This window comes from Chenopodium album, chromosome 17, assembly GCF_948465745.1.
Source record: "Chenopodium album chromosome 17, dcCheAlbu1.1, whole genome shotgun sequence".
Lineage (NCBI taxonomy): Eukaryota > Viridiplantae > Streptophyta > Magnoliopsida > Caryophyllales > Amaranthaceae > Chenopodium > Chenopodium album.
Window position 1 is genome coordinate 37099899 of NC_137850.1, and position 22718 is coordinate 37122616.

The following is a 22718-nucleotide window of genomic DNA, read 5'->3' on the forward strand; positions in this document are numbered from 1 at the left end:
TAGCAACTAATTCCTTCATGTAAAACCAACACAACTCATCAACATCAAATGTTCTATACTGTCCTCCCAAATAAATCCAACCACCATTTTTGTCCATTTTAAACTCCCCACCGTGATAGATTTTCAGGCAAAAAGGACCCATAATAACATGCAAACTCACTCAATAATGAATTAAATTACTGTTAATTATGTTAATCAGAGTTCAATTCATCTAATTACTAAAATTCGCAAAAGTTAGAAAGTTAGGGTTTCTCAATTTACCTCTAACTAGCCCACTTCGAATTCCTCTATCAAAGTAATTAACAATCTTCAAAGAAACAACATTTGCAAACTTCGACAATTAGTAAAAGATGGGATTTTTTGGAGGGGGATTATTACTGCTTTTGTAACACCCCAATAATTCTCCCTTTTCCCAAACCACTTAATTAAATAAAATAGAGGAGAACCATTGGCATGTTACCGCCACGTGTTAAAACGTTAAGGCTTTATCAAAGTATCGCAGCGGAAATCCAACTTAAATCTTAAAATAATATAATTTAGAAAACCAATAAGTCAAAGCTTACAAATTGGAATCATAAAGGCCCTTATTAAAACCAAACCAATATTCAAAATCCCAAACATAATTAAAATAGTAAAACATAAATAAGTTCAACACAAATAACGAATACTCTCAATCACACCAATCCCTTGACAATGCGTATGTCAAATTCCCGAACTTCACATCATCAAGCTAACCTGTGCAATACTGCTCCCCAATAATACAAGTGTAATAATTGGATCATCACAGGGTCATTGAAAGGCGAAGGCCATGACCAAAAGTAACACACACAAAAGCACACAATCAACAAAGCTGAGTACATACCAGCTACAACGTACAAAACCTAGCATGCTCAATTAATTAAAGTAAATAAACATACAATACGAATTCATTAATCAAGACTCTACACTTAGACAATTCAATAGACTCAACATACTTAATTTGATTAATTTAATTTGGAGTAAGCAATAGACGAGGTTGTCCAACCCACCAAATCATTTTGGTCCCAAATGACCATTTAAAATAAAAGTTTAGCGCAATGCAAGAATGGGCACGACTCCATTCTCACAAAGTTAGTCTAGGATCCCATCTAACTTTCATTATAAAAGAAAAAATGTAAATACCAAAAGAGAAGAGGACATGTAGATCAAACAAGCCTCGGAAAGCCACGGGCTACCACCGTGTACCCCAACCCATAATTGTCAATACTCTAGAAGTGCACACTTTCCAGAGTTTTATTGCTCATCCTTGTTTCACTTTACGTGATTACCAATTTAATTAATAGCCAACTCATTCAAGTAGACCTACATAACAATCATACATCAATTCACTTTTAATCTTATTTAGGAAAATGGTGAGCACATCACAAATTGACCTTTAGTTCCGTTAAACTCCAAATTATCCAAAATTGTTGATTATAGTCAACCCACCTAGCCATTTCGGCTTAAACCACTTTTACTCAACATACTAACAAGTCATGCTTGAGTAATAAATAAAATATTAATAACCTTGTGGAATAATTAATAAATTCATTCCACTTAAACCATATAATTCCAATCCTTCAATAATCAAAATATGGTTAATAAACCAATCCAATAAAAAAAAAACATGCTTGCATCAACATTCCATACAAACAATTAATCCAATATAATTCAACATGATTGCATCCATAATTCTATACAAACATAATCAATTCACCAAAACATGTCTCATAAACATAAGCACATGAATTAATTAAATGTATAACCAAACAATTTCCATCCAAGTGTTCTCTAAACATGAAACTAAGTTCTTTCCTTTTGGTACCTAAACATGATACTACTTACAACGAAGTAGACATGTACGTACCTCGTATAAACAATCCTTTGTGCCACTTTTAATCAATTAAAAGTCTCCTAGGGAATAATCACCTACTAGAAATCAACCAATAATCATAAAATAATACCCAAACAAATTTCCAGCAATATAACTTTAATTAAAACTCCTTAAAACTTCCTTTAAAACATGTTTTTATGCTTAATTAATCAATAGAAATTGAAAAGGAACAAAAGCCCCAAATTAATTGATTATTAGAACCCTAAAATCCCAATTTAAATAAATTAAAACCTTAAGTTTATAATTTATAAAATCTGAAAATTATAACAACAATTATAATCTGAAATTATTAATATAAAACATCAAAAACATGATTTTGATACTAAATAAACCAATTTCAAACAATAAAATCAAACCCAAAATAATTTAATAAAAACAAGAGAATAAAACAAAATAAATGGAGAAAGAAGGTGAGGGAGGCAGCCACGGTAGCCGGCCGGGCTGCTGGTGGTTCGCCGGCGACCAGGGGGCGACGCCGGAGTCCGGTGGACGGCGGTGGTTGGGCAGCATGGTGAGTGAAAATTCACGTAGGAAGAGGAAAAAGAAAGAAAGAAAAAAAAAAGAAAAAGGAAAAAAAAGAAAAGAAAAGAAAAATAAAGGAAAAAGAAAAATAAAGAAATAAATAAAGAGAGGAGAATTTACTAACCTTTTTGTGTGGGGAAAATTTTGGGGATGTATGGGGTATTTATAGCAGAGAGAGTTGTAGGGTAAGTAGGAATATTGGGCTTCATAAAATTAATGGGCTAATTAGGTAAATGAAATGGACTAGGCTTTGTTCTTATGACATAAATTATAGGATGAAGTCTCATAAAATAATTTGTACTAAAATAATTTTCGACCCAAATTAATAATTTGAACTTTTGAAACTAAATTCCAAAAAAAAAATACAAATACATATTATAAATAAAATAAAATTTCATTTATAAATTATTTAAAAATACAGGGAATTACAGCTTTGTTTCAGAGAAATGGCGAGCTCGAGTTTTTGGGGAAAATCCGTTGGAGAAGAAACGCTTTTGGGAGGGAAAGAGAATAGGTGAACCGGTGTAAGGGGTAACCTATAAAATGGATCGTTAATGGAACGAACTATGGAAGATAGGGGCAAAAGGTGAGATTGTTTCTGGAATTTCAAAAGGTGGGATTGTTTGTGGAAGACCGACTAAAGGTGGGATTATTAGATTCCATTTTTCCTATTAAAAATGTATTTATTAATAAGTATTTACTAATATGGCCACTAGACCTGATCAAACCAAGTCCTGCCTGAAAAATTCTCGGGTTTGGACAGTCTAAAAAATCCATTTTTAGATAATTTTTTTACTTTGCCTATTAATGTAGATTATGACATTATAATGTCTATATTTAATTTGCATGTTTTATCAAATTTTATTTGTTGGATATAATTAATTTTCTTGTCAACAAAAAGCTAAAAAAAACATAGATAAAATCTCTCTTTAAAAAACCCTAAAATTTCCTCTATTCTCTTTCTTCAAACCTAGCCACCATATTAAACCTTAGGGGCTGCCATTGATCTTTATCGATGGTAAGCCCCAAATTCTTCTTTAATTTAATGTTTTTAGTCAATAAATATCGCCATCAGTGTGGTGATTATAGTCAGTCCCACCATATAGGGTTTAGTCAGTCCCTCTATGTAGGGTTTAGTAGTGTTTGTTTGTTTGTTATTAATGTGTGCAGGAATACAAATTTGGAAGATTCATCTTGCAAATTTGAGGAATTGCGGGTCTATTGGTATAGAGGTGTAGATTTAGAAGATTCATCATGCAAATTATGACCAGTCTAGTTTTATCATTTTTGCCACTACACATCAATAGAGCTATGTCAAGAACGATGCAAAGACATCTAAAATTATCCAGGAGCAGTCAGAAAGCGATGCCATTAGTTTAGGGGTGTTTAATTCTTGTATTGAGAACTAGATGTAAGCCCGTGCGATGCACAAATTTTTTTCTAATATATTTGTATATTTCTGTTGATTTTTTAAATTTTGTTTTTCTACATCTTATAAATAGCTACCTGTAATTTAATAAAAATTATAATAAAATAATCATATCTTTTAAAGATAAATTTCATCATTTTTTAAATCTAATCTCATTTTCATAAAAAAAAATAAATAAATAAAAATATTATTATCTATAAGGATTATGTTTTTCTAAATGTAAATTTGCGTACTTTAAATATTAATGATAACAATTATCATAGATAATACAAAAGGATTTTTTTTCAATTGTGATTTTCTTTTAAATCATAGTAACAATTATTATTTTTTTTCAATTTAAATTTGTATTTATGATTTTTAAATTTTTTTTTTTTAGGATAACATGTTTTAATAATCTTTTATAAAATTATGATTTAATATATTCATAAGATTATTTAATGATTTAAATTCTCAAACACTATAATTTAACTTCATAAATCACATTCTTTAACCAATTTTGGACGAAGGTTGAACAAAGTTGACTTTAATTGAGGCATAAATGTAATCACCCTGTAATTTAAAATAAGAAATTAGGTTAACTTAATATATTCATAAAATTAATTAATTAAAAACTAGATAAAAAAATAATAATAAAGGTAAACAATTTATAAAAATACCTCCTCGTCCAATCGCACCATATCCAATCTTATTAAGCTATCTTGTTTGCAGAAATTTAGTATGTATGTCAAACAGGCAAGAAATTCGTACTTTGATTTTTCAATCATTTTTGCTTAGATATGCATGTAGAAACAAAATTGTAAACAAAACATAAGCATATAATCGTTAAGTATCCCAAAAATATAAAATTTAAGTAATGATTAAATATAAATTTAAACAGATTTTTAAAATTAAAATAAGAATTACCTAGCCATCGATTATCTAAAACGACGCAAAATTACTTACACAAAATTCCCTTTATGTGGTTTTGTATTGATACGAAATTTTGTTGGTGTCGTATAATGCGTCAATTTATAATGGTTGGTATGACAAATTTTAATTTAATTATGATTAATGAACATTTTTAGTTCGTATCATAAATTTATCATTTATGGTAGTTTATCATTTAAATTTAATACTATTATTTATGATATAATCATATAATAATACATTTTTTTTAATATAAATTATCATATAAGTTAACTATTTTCTAAATTAACATGTTTTGAATTTTTAATTACACGATAAAATCTTTTCCCATATAATATCTAAAGATAATCTTTACTTCTTTAAAAAAAATATTAGTTTTTTAAATAATTTAGATCCTAAAAAATCATTATTTGTTGTTTTTATCTACATGGCAAAATTATTTAATCACATTCGTCACTTTTGCTTAGATGGCGAGTGAATTTTTTAATTCTAAAATAAAATACAAATTTAATTTTTATTTGGTCGAAATAATACCTATGCTTATGTGGCGCCACAAATGCTCCCGAAAAATGCCTAGTTTATATATATATATATATATATATATATATATATATATATATATATATATATATATATATATATATATATATATATATATATATATATATATATATATATATATATTAGAGTTAGATTTCTTAAGGGATGATTGTAAGTGCCGAATGTTTATCGCAAGTACTAAATGTAGTACAAATAACCTACATGCAGAAATTAATTAATGATACGAAAATAATAAAACGACTGAAATACCCTTTTTCAAAATAAAAAAATAATAAAAAAAAAAATTGATTCGCCATTTCACCAGGATGTTAGATTTTACATTTTTTATTTTGCAATTCATTTCACTTGCCAATTTTTTCTTTCATTCACCATTTCAATCAACATTTTTTTTTTTTTTTTTTTTTTTTTTTTTTTTTTTTTTGCAATTCATTTCATTTCACCATTTCCCTCAAAATTCTTCAATCTGAGCCTTAGAGACGAACAAGTCGTTCACCGCTCATAAACCATCCGGTCTAAGGTTTTTTTTTTTTTTTGTTTAATTTTTTTTGTTGATTGTTGTAAGTTTCATTATAAGTACCCCCGTCTATGTTTTTCGGGGGATACTGTTTACCCCCGAAAATCTTATCCAAGGGGTACTAAAGACCCCGGAATTCTTATACGAGGGCAACTGAATACTCCCAGAAATCTTATCCGGGGGGTACTGGAGACCCCGAAAATCTTAGCCGGGGGGTACTGGAGACCCTCGAAAATCTCATACGGGGGGTGTTGGAGACCTTCAAAGATCTTAGCCGTACAAGATGGATTTTTTTTTTTGTTTGATTGTTCATCTAGTACAACACATAATTTTCATACCTCAAAAAAAATCGTCGTACTGCACTTTATTATTGTCTATGAATTTGTATAGTATTGAATATTAAATAGGATACAAGATTGAATACGTTAGAATTTGGTTGTAAATTAAACGGTAGAGATAATTATATAGTTAAGAGTATGCATAATTTAATTTTAATCATTAAAAAAAAAAAAAAAGTGTGAAGGATTAAGTTAAAACAAGGATAAAATTGGAATATAATCTTTTTTAAAAAAATAACTTATTCTTCATTTAGATAAAATTATCCCTACATTTAATACTCCTTTAATGAAATCACCCCTTCCTATTCTATTTTTAAAAAAAAAAAATTCATATTCTTATAAAAATGAGATCTCCCGTCCTCGTTTTGTTTTTTTTTTTTTTTTTTTGCTTGTGTACTTTGTATTTGTATACGATGTTCTTTCAGCGTTTTTATAACTCATGTATTTTGACCAAGTGTACCATGCTCATGGTACACATGGGTGCATGATGAAATTTTCATACCGTGTATGACACGGGCGTTAAAAACTACTCAAAAGCTAACGGCGAACATACGCTTAGCGATTTTCCAATAATAGTGGGGGCATTAAAAAAAATGGTTTTCTTCCTCCTCGTTGAACTTCCCAAATCAAATAAATTAATCCATCGACTCCGGAGTCTGTAGCAAGCTCAGCTAATTCTTTTTTACACCAGTTTTCCACCCAACAAAATCGCAGCTCTATACAAAGATTTCAAAATTTCTTGAGTTTGATTACCAAAAACTAAGTCAAGAATCAAAAACCCAAGGTTTGATTTATTACCCTTTTCATTTGCTCAGTTCCAGTATCATTGATTTTATAATAAATTTATTTTCTTTATATGTTTGATTTACGGTATGCTCAATGATTGTTTTAGTTATTACTTATTAGCTTGCCTCTTCTTTATTATACCCTAGGAAATTAAATTAGAGTCAAAGTTGCTAGATCACCTGATACCCATCTGATTTTAATTCATATATATTGTATTTTTTTTCCTCAATGTGATGTATTTATTTGGCAATTATCATATGATCATGATTTTCCGTGGAAAAGATGAATTTATGAATTGGGTCTCAAGCCACTAGCTTAAGTTTTGATTGAGTTGGTTTTTAGGAATTAACAAGTAACAAGTCTATTATGATATCAAATCTTAGGGGGTCTTAATTGATAGAGTATAAAACATATTCCTGGGCCTCAACCATGAGCTTATACTCTATCACTCCCCCTCACATGAAACAAAGCTTAAGCTGATGGCCCAAGAATATGTTTTATACTCTATCATTAATGAACTAAATATGTTGGCTAATATATGGGGAGGTTATGTCAAATGTGCATGGTCTAGGCTGCAAAGTTCAAACCCAACAAGCATTTGTGTGAAGGAGTGTATTTAAGATAAACCGTATGTTGGTTCTCTCCCGAATACAGATGCACCTCCAAAGTGATATATGGGGCAAATGGAGGGTTTACTTTTGTATGAATTGTATTCCCTTTTGATTGTTGCCGCGTTACTTGAGAACACAAGCCTTCTAGTGTACTATTGTAACTACAAATAAGAAAACACAATTCTGAAGTGTATGCAATGAACGCATCTGTCGGTGTGTGTCAAGTAAGAAGTAAACTACCTAAGTGGCCTTTAGAAGAGCTTTGTAATTGATTCTTACATTTCTTATTAGAATTTTCCGCATTGCGATGATTTGCTTTGTGACTTTTAGGCAATTTTTATGAAATTTAGGCAGGCTTTTGTGGAGTGCCTTTAATAAGGAATGGGATGATTTCCCAGGGTCGGGAGTGATTTGATCCGTCTTACTGTTTTGTCTGTTTACATCTGTTTTTATGCAAAATTTTAATAAGATAAAGGAAGTACAAACTAGTGTCACTTAACTCACTCATTATCCTGCGAACCACAATCTTGAACCGTTGGATTGATTTGTGGTACTGGGTTGACAAATTAGGTTCCCTTGCCAGTTAAATGTACTAGAACATTTTGTGTTCTAAGTAAACAATATTTAAAATTTAATCTGCTGTTTATTTGGTCATCAATGCTCATCAAAATTTATTTGTCCTTGTTGACCTTTTGTCCTCAGGTTACGGCAGCAATGGTGACCAGAAAGTTCTTTGTAGCCTCAATATGCATGTGGGCAGTTCCATTTGCAATCTTATACGGCTTTCAGCATGGCTGGTACCCTGGTGAGTCCTTTTATCTCTAAGTTCACTTGTAGATAAGACCCAGTGACTCTGTCAAACTCTCTATGAAGTTGATAGTTATGTTAGTTGCCTTTCAATGTGGAAAATTTATGGTTATGCTTAAATAAAAACTATTCATATCGCTCTGGGATTTGTCTACTCATACTAGGATCCGAGCCTTTCTGCGACACCATTTGACTTTCAGGGGTCTCACTCTAACTACATTAGACACTTGCAAAAACAGGGCTAGCCCATCTAGATGCCATGTTTAAATAACCCAACCTGCATTTAATGATTACATGATGGTCAGTGTTTCTCATAGGATGATGAGTGTATTCCAACAAATAATTATTTCCATTCTTCTTCATGTAGTTTGAGTTTGGCTTACAATACTTGGCAAGTTGGCAGTGAAGGTTGATAAGATGGTGAAAATCTTCTTATTCAATGATGATTTCTCTCCCTTAGTGGGAGCCATCATGTAAGAGGAATTGGGCCACAATTAGAAGCTGAGGATGTCATAACCTTGCAATAGTGAGCCAGATTATATAAGTTTTGTGAGCACTGGCTGGTTCACTCACTAGACTAACTTTCAATTAGTGGTCAGAAATTTGCAGCTTAAGGTTTTCAAAGGATTCATGATTTTGTCTTGAAAAAACTAAAGGACCTTTGTGATTTGAAGGAGGTTGGTTGAAAGATGGTTTCTCAGCTTGAATTCAGCTGTTGCTAGCCCCCGTCTCATTAACATAATCAGCATTCAGCTCTATAAGTCATCAACAATGTAGGAGGCTTGGAGCTCATGGTTGGGTGGCCCATCATGTTTTTGGTTGTACTCTTGCCAACTTGGATATTTAGAATATGTGCTCCAATGATACTAAATTCTCATAACCTTAACCCCAACATGAAGGGGTACGACATACGGTCATCTAGGTTGCAGAAGAATGGGTACAGGGTAGTGATACGGATACGGAAAAACGTCTATCTCAAAATAAGGGACGCGGGTATGGGATGTTAAAATTCATAAAATATATTTGTCATTCCATCCTCTCATTAGATCATATTTACAATGAGCTATATATGAAGGCACCCATATTATTTAACATTTACCTTATTTATCTTACTTTACTTAAATTTTCTCATTAAAAAAAGTTAAACAACCCATATCATAGCAGGATACGGTCCGAGATGTATCGTCGTATGTCCCACGAGTGTTGGTATGTGTCCGGCACGAACACGACAGTTGGATGAAGTGTCCATGTATCCTAGACGGTCATGCATCAACTACTTTCACTTTTTTTTTTTTTTTTGGGTGTTTTCACCTAGTTCACCCCTTTGGGCTAATCCGGATTCGGGGATCAGTTTTGGGTGGTTAGGTTCCAGTCCCCTCCCAATTGTTGTTGCGGGGGATCAAACACGAGCTATGGTTTCATGGAGAACTTTACTCTTAACAGTGATGGTTTCATGGAGAACTTTAAGTAGTGGATTTAGTCAACCCCTCTCACTCTTTCTCAGTGTACCACATGTTCATTGGTCATTTGTGTGAAGATGACATGAACTCTGGGGGCTAATAAAATTTCTCTTCACCTTTCTTCAAATAGATAACTAAACATGTGATGACTTTTAGTGACAATATATTAGCGAGATGCCTTCATTGTACTTGCATGAGGCCTTTTCGATGTCATTAGCTGATGTAGACAAACTCCAGTTGTTTCTAAGGAAATTTACAATCACTATTGTTAATGCTACCGTATTGCAAATGGCATATCTCTTGGTGAAGGACCCAAGTTATGAGGGCAGGAATTTAAGTACCCTTCAACATGCTCTGTATTCATGCCTTCATGATTATCTAGTGAGAAAACATGTAATCTTGCTCTTTTTACTATAATATCTCCCCACTATCGTAGTATGGCAAGCAGCAATCATCACGAAAAAGCTCCGTGTGTATGACAGTATGAGTAACTTTATTGTTAAAGATAAGTTAAAATGGAAGTTCTCCATTCATGGTCCTTCGTGTGAGAAAAATGGATACTTCGCTCTGCTCATCTTAAACTCATTTGTGACCTGCTTTTCTTCCCTCTTCCAGGATCATACTTTTAGGATGAAAAGTTGATTCAGAGTATCAGACATTTCTGACATTCAATTTTTAATGGATTGCCTTCACCACATAGTTTCTTGGGAAGTGGAGTAAATATTTCATCTTTTCTGATTCTAGATTTCTAGTTGACGTAGTGAAAATAAGGTTGTTAATGATGTTAGCAAAAAAGAATTTAATTATATTATCAGTCCATATTCTGCTTTCCTGTTTCTTCTTTATTATCTGGGGACTACAGGGTAATTTCAGTATATGCATACCCTTGTCATCTACAAGAATGTTTTATTGGTTATAAACATGAAACTTTCTTTTGTACAACATTTGCTAATTCAAAAGGCAACGATGGGCTTTTGGACAGCAATTTACCAAATTTTGTCACCTAATTGTCTCATTCACAGAATCGAGCCCTATTATTGCTCTTAATGCTTGACATTAGTATTTGAAGCTGCTTTTGCTTAATTGTTTTTATTCATACTGTTTATTTTGCTCACACCCTTACATCCTGAGAGGGTATTATAAGATTTCTGGAATATTGCAGCACCTTTGTGGCTTTGTGACAGCCACTTACCTATTTTTCCTGTTCTTAGGATCGAGATCAATTACTACTCCTAATGCTTAACATTAGGATTTAAGCTACATCTGCTATGCTGTTTTCATTTCAACTGTTTAATTTGTTTTAATTATCTTGTGTTAGATATACAAAGTCACAACTCAATGCTTTAACCGTCATTACCTCTGCTAATGCTTATTTATGCATAAATTTCAGGTTTCTCAAACATATCACCTTCTTCTCAGACACTGCTAAGTGGGTTTCTTGCTGTTGTATCAGTAAATATAATGCTTGCATTTTACATATGCATGGCAATGAAAGAGCCTATTGGTAAGCGCAAGCCAGATCCTGCTTTTATAGCCAAGGCTACGGTTACAATTAGCCAAAGAAAACCCAGTGGTGGTGCTAAAGTGGACTAGGCATGTTCATAAAGCCTGAAAAGGACCTCAGACTGCAAAGTGGGAGCACGAGGAAGATCTGAACAGTCCAAAGCGCTGATATTTTAGGAAAATTTTGACAGCCTGTAATGAACGTTATTTGTACTATGTCTCTCAGTTCTAATTCAGTAGAAATAGAAGTCTTTGATTTTCTTCAGCAAAATTTACTCGTTTTAGTTTATAATAATTGTCTTATCCATTCGGATGGGCTAAAAAACTGCTGCTCATCTACTTAATGTAGTAGAGCTTTTATTTATCTATTCTTTAATTGATTTTGAGAGGTTTATAGTTAACTTTCTTCTATTTCCTATTATGTTTATCCTTGCCATGATGGAGCTAGTCGGTTTCCTTACAACTACAAGCCTCATTAATCTGTATTGTACATGAACTATTTCACACATCTTAGTGCGATAATTCAAGAATGAATGCAGGATTATAAGAGTTCAGCACACAGAAGTAAGGACACAGATCATGAACAATGGGAGAAAACTTTAGCTCCATACATTTACATAATTTCATTACATAAAATTGCCCCACATACACTCTATCAAAACTGATCATGAACAACGGGAGAAAACATTTTCCCAACCCATACATTACAAAATTTCATTACATAAAACTAACCTACTACACTATCAAAGCTTCATAATATCTACTGAATAACCTCATTTCTTCCTTTCTATAACAAAAGCCGTTAAAAGTATTAATATGGCGCTTCCTGCAACTCACTGGTAAGGTGTGGACTCCTCAAATTGCTCTGCAATAACCTTCAAATTGCACACCAACCTGGAAGCCTACTCCCAATTTCTGAAGATCCTGCAGTGTCCACTGAATAGCAGTTTCTAAGCACAAACCTTTATCAAGGTACAGGACGGACAAGGAAAGACTCATGTATGAGGTGAACCAATTAGTCTTGGCTTTTTAAAGAGCATAAAGGCAAGCCATGACTTCCACTTGCACAGGTCAAAAGACTAGAATCGGTTCACAATAATCAAATTTACAAGCCTCATTTCTGCTTAAGATGATTCTCCGACCAAAGAGATGATGGTGTGAGCAGGGAGACAACTCAATCATTGTCCAAAGCACTCACTATTCATTAATGTCAAAGCAGAGCTTGGCCTCATCCCATGGACCATTTATTTCAAACTTGTATTTTTGAATTCTGGTAAGCCAATAAGGACAGATGAAAGTGATAAAAACCAGCAATCCTAGAAGTATGCCGAAGAAAAATCCTTGCAGTCTATAAACTAGCACCAAAGTGAGACCCACTACTCCCAGTGAAAACCATAGATACAACCAGAATGAATATCTCTTGATACAGTATGCAACAAAAGGAGCAAAGAGGAAAACCTGCAAGGAAAACAACACAATAGCAAAAACAAGTTGCCTTGTTTGGAGTTGGGAAGCAATCAAAACCGAAGCAATGATGGACATGTTCAAAGAGATATTGCTACTTAAAGTAGGATTTGTCAGAGAACCAGGATCCTTCACAGTGCACCCAGTGTAGTCATGCAAAAAGAGATGGAGGACAATAAGCATAGTCGTTAGAGCCCAAATGGAGTCTGAGCTGGATTTCGTCAAAGTGTGGTAAATTGGAGACAAGGCATACAACCCAGTTATGAAATACAAGATGTTAAGAGCATATTGGGCGAAGAGTTTGAGGGAAATCATCCTCGCAGTTAAAACGAGAACTACGAAGCCTGAAGCTAGCATAGTTATATCAAGAAGCAAGAGGGATTTTAAACTAATAGTTGAGGCAAGAGTGTAGGTCCAGACTAACACCACAAGGATGACGGTGCAAAGATACTGGGAAATGGACACTGAATCAAGGATCACCTTACACAAGTCCCTCTTGACAACATTAGCATTTGTGACCATATCCTCGAGGAATGAATCACCGGTAAAATTGTCATCAAAACCCGGCTGCATACCTCCATAAGCTACCTTTCTCCATTTCCACGGAGCAGGGGATGAATCTTCTTCCATTCTTGTACCTAGAACCAGAAAAATATTTCAGGAATATATTTCAATTACTTCAAACTTCACAATCTGTCTTCAGACCCAAATTCCAAAATGAAATAAAAGGCAACAATCCAGCTACTCTAGACCAAATGAACGCGAAAGTAATCAACTTTGATCCTCATATCCACACCCATAAGGTAAACCACAACCCGAAAAACCCGGGCAACACATCATAGCCCACAGTTCACAAGAGACAAAACCGATTTGATCAATCACAGTAACAAATTAAAGACTCTGCAAATCACAAGTTTCCTGCATATGAATCAGAACCAACATGAAATCAAAACTAACATTAAATGGTTATAAACAACTGCTAGCAACACATTAGCAACCAAATTGGAATCAATTACCAAATCAGGTCTCACAGTAACAAATTAAAGACTCTGCAAATCAAAAGTTTCCTGTATATGAATCAGAACCAACATGAATCAGAACTAACATTAAAGGGTTATTTAGCAACCAAATTGGAATCAACTCAGGTTCCACAAATCAAAATGCACATAAAATTGATTGTTAGTTCATACATTCAGTAATATAACCAATAGTTTAATAATCCACCTCAGAAGAACCCTAATTTGACTATGATGAAAATTAAATCAGCGATAAACTTTAGATTGTAACATTGATATTCAATGATTAAAAGAAATGAAAAAAAAAAAAAAAAAAAAAAAAAAAACCGCTTACCTCAGATTCTGTTTCAATGGAGGAATTAGCTCAGAAGCCGCTACAATGGAGGTAACAGTGTACGCGCGTCGCGCATCATTGGAGTTGTTTAAAGTCGCAAATAAATCCATTTTTTACTACGGAGTATTCATAGGTAAACATACTTCTTGTGTTTCAGAATAACTAATACGGTTAAATTTTATATAAATGTCGATGCACAAGTTTAACCTTATTTTTACATAAGTATATATCAATTAAAATGGTTTCAAAAAAAAAATATATATATCAATTAAAATGAGTGAACTAATAAAGGTGGGTACTAAACTATTGGCAAAGTTGCAGATTGGGTATTCAACTAGAGTGCGTGGTTCTTGCAGGCGGATGCACGATCCGCATGGTGTATCCCTTAAAAAAAAAAAAAAAAAAAAACGGAAAGAACATTATATAGAAATGTAAAGAACATTTAGTTAAAGTGAAAAAAAAAAACATGTTATAGAATTGTAAAGAACATTTTATAGGAATGTAAAGAACATTTAATTAAACGGAAAAGAACATGTTATAGAATGTTAAATAATGTTCTTTATCTTCATGTTCTTTGATTGTAAGTATAATGTACTTTTATTTGTGACATGATGTTAATTGTTAATTCGGGGTCGGGCCGACCCTTAGCATAATATCTCGTGCCCAAACCTGAAAAATATAGCAGGCTTTTCGGGCTTTTTTCGGGTCGGGTTTGGATTTTTAACTAAAAATGCATTTTTAGACTTGCCCAACCCGCCTTAATTTCGGGGCGAATCGGGCCGGATTGAAGTTGACCACCTCTAATTATCATGTCCTTTACTAATATTATGGATGTTCTTTATATAAAGAACATAAAGTTTGATGTTTTTTTTTTTACAAAATAGCTATATGTTCTTTACAATACAACTATATGTGATATTCTTTACAAAATAGTTAGATGTTCTTTATAAAATAACTGTATGTTCTTTACTGAACAACTAAATGTTCATTCCGCCTTTTTAGAAAGAAAAGGGATTCACGAAGCACTGTGCATCCACCTCCATGGAAAAAATTTCTATTAAAACTATCCATTGTTGCAGTTAAATTACTAAACTTTGTACTCAACTTGTTTAATCTGTTGTAACAGGTTATAGGAAGCATTTAATACATTTTTTTTCAAACCTTAAAATGTTAGAATATATTTAGAACAACCAAAATCACTAAAAATAAGATAGTACACCAGGGTGCACCATGCGCATGGTGCACTCAAAAGACAGAAAGAACATACTGTTGTTTGACAAAGAACTTATCTATATATGTTTGATAATATGTTCTTTTACTCTTATGTTCTTTAACATATGTTAATTAAATATGTTTTTTGGGTTTCAATGATACAAAGTATGCTCTTTTAAAATTTCTAGCCATTAAAACATCCGGAATAAAGCAAATGTTAAATTGTGACTCGAAATCTAATAGGGTTAACTTTGAATGCAGATATCTATCAAACTACGATAAGTGATTTTGAGGTGATCAAGTTGGAGGTGATAGCTTGGTTCAAGAGTTTTCCAACGATAGGTCATATGCCCAATTTCAATAAGAAATGAGAAAGTTATGGCCATTTTACGAAGACCTGACGAAGTTGGAACGATGCTAACGAAGTACTCGACATAGCACGTCCGTGCCTGGACGAGTTGGGCGGTTTTTTGGGTCAATTTTAAGCTTATGTGTTTTATGGAATATTTCCTAAAATTTTATCTTTTTTATATGACAGCTATTTGAGTATAATTGGGGAACAATTTAGGGTTTTTATTAGGGTTTCTTGTGTTATAAAAAGACTCTTTAGTTGATCAATTAGGTCATACCTTTTGAGCCATTAGATTTAGGACACATTGTATTATTCTCTCGTTCTTTCTCCATTATAGTGAAAAATCTCTCAAATCTCCCACCCGTGGATGTAAGTTTAATTTGACCAAACCACGTAAATCCTTGTGCTGTTTGTTTATCTTCTTTATTGCTTTTCTTGTTCTTATTATTCATTGACTTGTTCCGCATTAAACAAACACAATTACACCCTTATTTCCTAACAGCAACATCTTGAGCTCATGTTGAGAAATTGGGGCGGTCTCGGAAGGAAAAAAAAAAAAAAACTATGTTAAGATGAAAAGAGTTTGTAGTATATATTGTTTATAATACTCGCTCTATTTTTTTTATACGCTAGAGTTGGATTTGCACATTTGCCAAATTACAACTTTGATCATCAACATCTTTATTTAGGGGTTAGTAAAAATCATGGAAAAATTAATTTATAAAAGTAGACATTGTGACAAATCCAACAATATATTACATGATCATATTTATATACTGGTAAAATAATTAAGTCAATGATGACATATGAATAATGGAAAATCTCAACTCTAACTTATATAAAAAAAGCGGAGGGAGTACATTTGGTTTTTAAATTATACTTTTTCAACATTTATTTTTACTAGAACGGCTAATGCGCGCCATAGCTATATTCATTTTGGCTTTTATGATATTTGAATTTAGCCTTTGTACTCGTTGGATGCATCGTGAGCAGTTTACGCGACACCCAGGTGCACAAACCAATCAACAGTTGCATAGACCAAAGTTTCGAGACTGTTGTTATGCTTAACTCCACTCCACTCTTGTAATAGGTGCTGGTGCACAATCACTAGAAACCATTTTTAGTTATTAATTGCTTAGCTTGTATATCTCAAACAAATAAAAGATTTACTCCACCACAATTAAAAATAAAAAATAAATAAATAAATAAAAGTTAAGTCAATGCCTTTATTGTTCCTAATATAAAATGATGGTATGTAAGATTGTCATTAGATTTATCTTAGTCCTTAAATCAATACACTAACATCATTAAATACATTTTCATCAATCTTTAAGCTTTCCATTCACTTGTATTGTTCATGGCGTTGAGACAAGGCATTTCATTGTGCCTTCAATATTAATTTTATTGGTGGTTGCAACTTCTTTGATCTTAGTTTCAGTGGCATCTTGTGATGATCAAGTATGTATATTTCTCAACTTCTCCATGTTCATGGCTTCTCTTTGCTATTTTGTGAATTAACTGAATTTGGTTGCATGTTATTCTTGGCTATTTTCCAAAATCAATTATTTAATTATTTATTCATAAATTACCGCCTTTGTTTTTTTGGACTTTCTTGGTTGGAATCTTGTAACTATTCACGGTCTAAAAGAATCTTCTAAATTTTCCTGATAAGTCAATAAAGGCAGTTATGTTCGATGTTTCTACTGTGTCATTTTTTAAAAACTGACACCATAACATGATGATGTGTCATGTTATGATTTTGAATTTATTTTTAAAAGCCTAAATATACTATACATGTATGTATAATTGTAAATACATGTATTTTTTTTAAAGAATACGTAATTATAACTTTTTAAAATCTATTTTTATCTTAGTACAATCATTTTCGAAAATTAAATTATAATTAAAATTTAGAAAATAAAAAATTCATCATTGTTCATTGTTCATCATTCATCAACGTTCATAGAATTGCTGCTGGAAAAGAAGAACCCTTGCTGAAATAATAGCCACCTGAAAAGCACCGCGAAGTTGTTGGTAAATGATCAAAATTCAACAAATTGACCAAGAAAGACAGCCTGAACCCTTGAAACAGTCCAAAAACTACACCAAAAACTGCACAACAATAACGAGAAAACCACACCAAAAGCTGACCCAATTTCGCATCGCCTAAATTCCTTTTCGTTCGCCTGAAAACTGACCAATACAAGCCGCCTGAACCCCGCGTAAATCCGGTTGAAAGTCGCCTGAAATTCGCCACAAACAGCCTGAAACTCACTAGAAAACAGTCTGAATATCGCCAGAAAAATGCACTCAATACCGCACCCTGTAACTGCACCAAAGAACAGAGAAGACGGCCTGAAATCCACCCTGAAATTGCACCAAAAAGATAGCCTGAAAAACGCCCTAAAACTGCACAAATGAATTGAGAATTCCGCCTGAATTTTGCCTGGAAAATGCATCCTGAACCACCAGAAACCGTAGACGCCGCCGTGAACCCTTTGCCTGATCGAAGTACACCTGAAAATCGCCGGAGACGCTATCGAAAAATGATCGTGAAAGTGCACCCTGCCCTAATCTTAATTTTATGATTTTTAATTATAAGTATAATTTCAAAAATTAATTAGATTATAAAAATAAATTTTCATAATTTATAAATATATGTATCTCTAAAATAATACATGTATTAAAAATAATACATAATATATATACAATCAATAACATAATACTAAAACAGACACAAAAAATGATACGTGTCACTTATTGGTGCTGTTTTTTCCCTTCAAAACTACTGTTTTTTTTTTTTAATTCACTTCCTTAAAAAAATCCACATTTTATATAATTGTGATTCACTTTCTTAAAAAAAAAAAATCACCAAATCATATAATTGTAATATTCACTTTCTAAAAAAATATTCACATATTATTTATTTTATAAAATATTATTTTATATTTTTTACTTTTAGATTCGAAACTCAATTCTGGATATAAATTAAGATTCAAACTTTTTCAATTTCAATTAAAAATACGAGGATTATATTTTGGTAGATTTTGAATAAAACATTATAATTCGTTATAAAATTTTGTAAAAACCGTGTGTGACACGGAACTTAATCTAGTTTTAATACATTATGGACATTAAAATAACTCAAAAATCAAAATACTTAAAACGGACAATCAAATGTTGCCACATAAGCAAATTGTGGTGCTTTTTTAAAGAATGATATTGTAGAATTTTCACAATTATAGGATGTTGTTTAATTCGTCGAATGAGTTTTCTAAACATGCTGAGTAATATAATAATTTCTGCAAAATAATTAATTTCAAGATATTAGTGATCAAAGATGTGCATGCATTAGCAAAGGAGCAACCCAAGCATCTTAGTTTTAAACAAATGTGCTGACAATTTGTTACAATGTCTACAATGCTAATAATATGGCATGTAACAATTTCTTCAGAAGCCTAAATACCAAAGTAAATGGCTAAACCATGGAGGAGACCTTCAAAACCGGAGATACGCCGAGCTAGAGACGAAAATTAGTCCGAAAACAGCCCAAAACCTCAAGCTAAACTGGAAATTCGAAGCCGAAAGCTACACCATAGCAACACCAGCTTAATATGAAGGAACCATATATTTCACTAGCTTTGATGGTAACGTTTATGCTATTAAGCAATCAGATGGATCGCTTATTTGGAAGCAAAATTTGCACGAAATAACCGGGTTTAATTCGACTATAATCTTATTCAAAGGGACTCTAGTATTGTCAAGAGCAACTCCAACAATAGCTAATGACTTGTTGATTGTTGCAATGTATGGCCCTGCTGTTGTTCCTGGGTTCAGAAGAGAGAGTGGTGCCTTGAGGATCATCCTGATGGTGTAATTACCTTGTCCGGGACTTACTATAACGGGTAAATACATATAACTTTCCTTGCATTGATTATTACTTTTTCAGTTTTAAATTAGTTGACACGTTTTAACTTTTAACATTATTTATAAACTCTGCTTTAACTAGAATTTCGTGATTTGTAAATAAATAAATATATAAATTACTTATGTGGGATCTTATTATATTTCTCTTAATGTATACATTTGAAAATAATTGACAATAGATCATATATGACTAGCACATAAACTTGACAAACGAAAAAGACAAATTACTCCTATATGATCCAATTATTTAAAGGTCAAATTAAACTAGATTCAATTGACCGATTTACTATAGTACACTATAAACATGTTGCTGTAATTAATTCTTGAGTTATTAAATTAGATGATTAGGAACTTAACAAAGCATTGTAGCATTTGAAAAAGGTCGTAGTAATGTTTTACGTTAATGAAGTTGCATTATTTATGTAGTATAACTTCTTTATTATACTCCACTTGTTCTTAGAATTAGAGATAAGTGGTTACCTGAATAATATCTGACCCCCTCATACGAAGTATAATATTAGATTATTAGGTATTTGAAAGAAATGACTAGAATATGTAATCTACTGAGTATGACACATTAATTTTCTGCATGATTCTCTTAATTTTCTGCATGATTCTCTTAGAAAATTACGAGTAAATGATATGTGATCCAATTTGAAATAAGATATTACTGCTAATTTCTTTATTAATTAACCATAGATTTCTAATCTAATCTTTAAATATGAGTTGAGATCTGGTCAATATTTCCAGAGTACAAGTAACGCCACTTAAAATAATATTACACAAAATGAAGTATTGAAAAAGTTACTAAGCAAGTGTTAACAAGAATGTACACTCCTATAGGTAAGTCTTCTTCTAATCGTTTGACCTTAGCTTGGGAAAGTCAATGTTTTAATGTTTAAATGGAACACAAAGTATTGGTGTGTTAGGTGAGTCTGTTTTACCGTGAGTATATAGTTTCAAATATTAATATAGTCAATAGTTTATACATATGAAATGTCCAAAAACACATCGTATAGTATTTAAAATTTAGAAGTCAAGATGTTTGTGAACTTATATGAAATGTCCAATAACTTAAATCAGTCTTATTATGAGTTTGGACTCGTACAATACTTTCACTTAATGTAAAGTCAATAATTTGTGTAATTTATACTTCTGTATAATTTTTAGGAAACACGATTAAAAACAAAATTTTTTCTTAACGATTATTAAAATTGTGTGTAGGGGATATTATGTAGGAACATCCTCACTAGAAGAGTTAGCCAGCATAGACAAATGCTGCACTTTTCGTGGAAGTTTTGCAAAACTTGATGCTAAAACAGGAAAAATCCTATGGCAAACCTACATGCTACCAGATAACCAAGGAAAGCAAGGAGAATACTCAGGGGCAGCAATATGGGGGAGCAGCCCTTCAATCGATGTATCGTGAAACCTCGTCTACATAGCCACAGGCAACCTCTACTCGGCTCCACAGCGAGTAGAGGCATGCCAAGAAAGAGAAAACAATCAGACAATCCCTACACACCCTGAGGAGTGCATAGAGCCCGAAAACCACGAAAACTCGATTTTGGCACTAGAGTTGGAGAGTGGTGACATTAAGTGGTACCAACAGTTAGGAGGGTATGATGTATGGTTTGCTAAGTGTATGAATCTTTCAACCCCGAATTGTCCTCCAGGGCCTAACCCTGATGCTGATTTCGGGGAGGTGCCGATGTTGTCCATAGTAGCACATATGTGACTGATATTCATACCTATAATTCATGCTTTAACTAACTGATGATCCAGTAGGAGGCTGGACCAGGAGGCATGAAGGGAGGAGGCATATGGGGAGCCGCCACAGACGGAAAAAGAGTCTACACCAACATTGCCAATAGTGATGCCAAAAACTTCACTCTTAAGCCATCAAACATAACCACAAAAGCTGGAGGTTGGGTGGCAATTGATCCTCGAGGTGGGGAAATCTTATGGACCACCGCGAATCCTAGCAATGGTGTTAGCTTTGGCCCTGTGACGATTGCTAATGGTGTAGTGTTCGCCGGTTCATATGATAAGCAAGGGAACATATATGCAATTGATGCTAAGAATGGTGCTGTTTTGTGGTCTTATGAAACTGGTTCGGAAGTATATGGAGGTGTATCGGTTGGTGATGGATGTGTGTATGTTGCTAATGAGTATTGGACTGCAGGAAAGTCACTGTTTGCATTCTGCGTTTGATGGTGCATAAATGTTGAAAGGAAGAAGTAATTTTTAATTATAGTTTTAATTTATAGTTTTGTGATTATTCTTCCTCACAAAAACAGGGCTTGAAATTAAGGGTGTTATACCTTATATGCATTGTTGGAATTGTCTCTTTTAAAAATATGCTTATGTATCTGCTTTTCAAAGGCAATTTTTTTTAAAAAAGAATAAAGATAAGGAAAATAACATTAGAAAGCCGAGAGATTGTTATATACACTCGGGTGCACCATACACCCATGAGTATTTATTCTCATTTTGATAATTGTTTTTCATTTAATCATCAAATAAAGAGCAAAAACTAACCTTGAGTTAGTTGGGTGTACGGTGTACCCGAGTGTATAAAAAAATTCCACAGGAAGCCCTCTTCACACGAGGGGAAGCACTCCTCGTTCGATATCGTGAGAGGCAAATATACATTGGAAATTTTGATAATGTACAGTTTGATATGGCTCCCTGTGTTACGGTGCTCAGGTCTGGACAGAGATTGGAGTGTCATAACAGAGTCGAATCATCAAAATGTTATCATGTAGGCAACTTCTATCGAGTAGATAAATGAGGGTCAAATCACATTCAGGGGTGGGATGTTGCTTGCAGAGTAGCAGCTAAGAATAAGTGTTACTAATAGGTGTTCCATACAAGGTACTCACAAGTTAACCTGAATCAATTTTATTCTTCTCCAATAATGCCGAATCGCATCGCAGTGTGGACAAAGATGAAGTAAAAATAGGTATGATCCTTGGAACAAATAATTACTATCTGAATATTACAACAGTGTCAGACTCAGAACAACATTATCCTCTAAAAAGAGTTATTACCATAATTACCC

The 22718-nt window shown here is 32.9% G+C and overlaps 1 long non-coding RNA gene and 2 pseudogenes across 2 annotated transcripts; 2 read left to right on the forward strand and 1 right to left on the reverse strand.

Annotated features, from left to right (window-relative positions):
* The first annotated feature begins 6807 nt into the window (after positions 1–6807).
* On the forward strand, positions 6808–11665 carry LOC145587882 (uncharacterized). The gene is made up of 3 exons (XR_014101474.1): positions 6808–6966; positions 8282–8384; positions 11237–11665. It is a non-coding gene; the product is annotated as an uncharacterized LOC145587882 (long non-coding RNA).
* A 275-nt stretch (positions 11666–11940) lies between these two features.
* On the reverse strand, positions 11941–14253 carry LOC145587883 (phosphatidylinositol N-acetylglucosaminyltransferase subunit C pseudogene; annotated as a pseudogene). The gene is made up of 2 exons (XR_014101475.1): positions 14164–14253; positions 11941–13451 (listed from the first exon to the last, which is right to left on the reverse strand). The product of XR_014101475.1 is annotated as a phosphatidylinositol N-acetylglucosaminyltransferase subunit C pseudogene (transcript).
* A 3927-nt stretch (positions 14254–18180) lies between these two features.
* Positions 18181–21886, forward strand: LOC145588902 (uncharacterized; annotated as a pseudogene).
* The last annotated feature ends 832 nt before the right edge of the window (positions 21887–22718 follow it).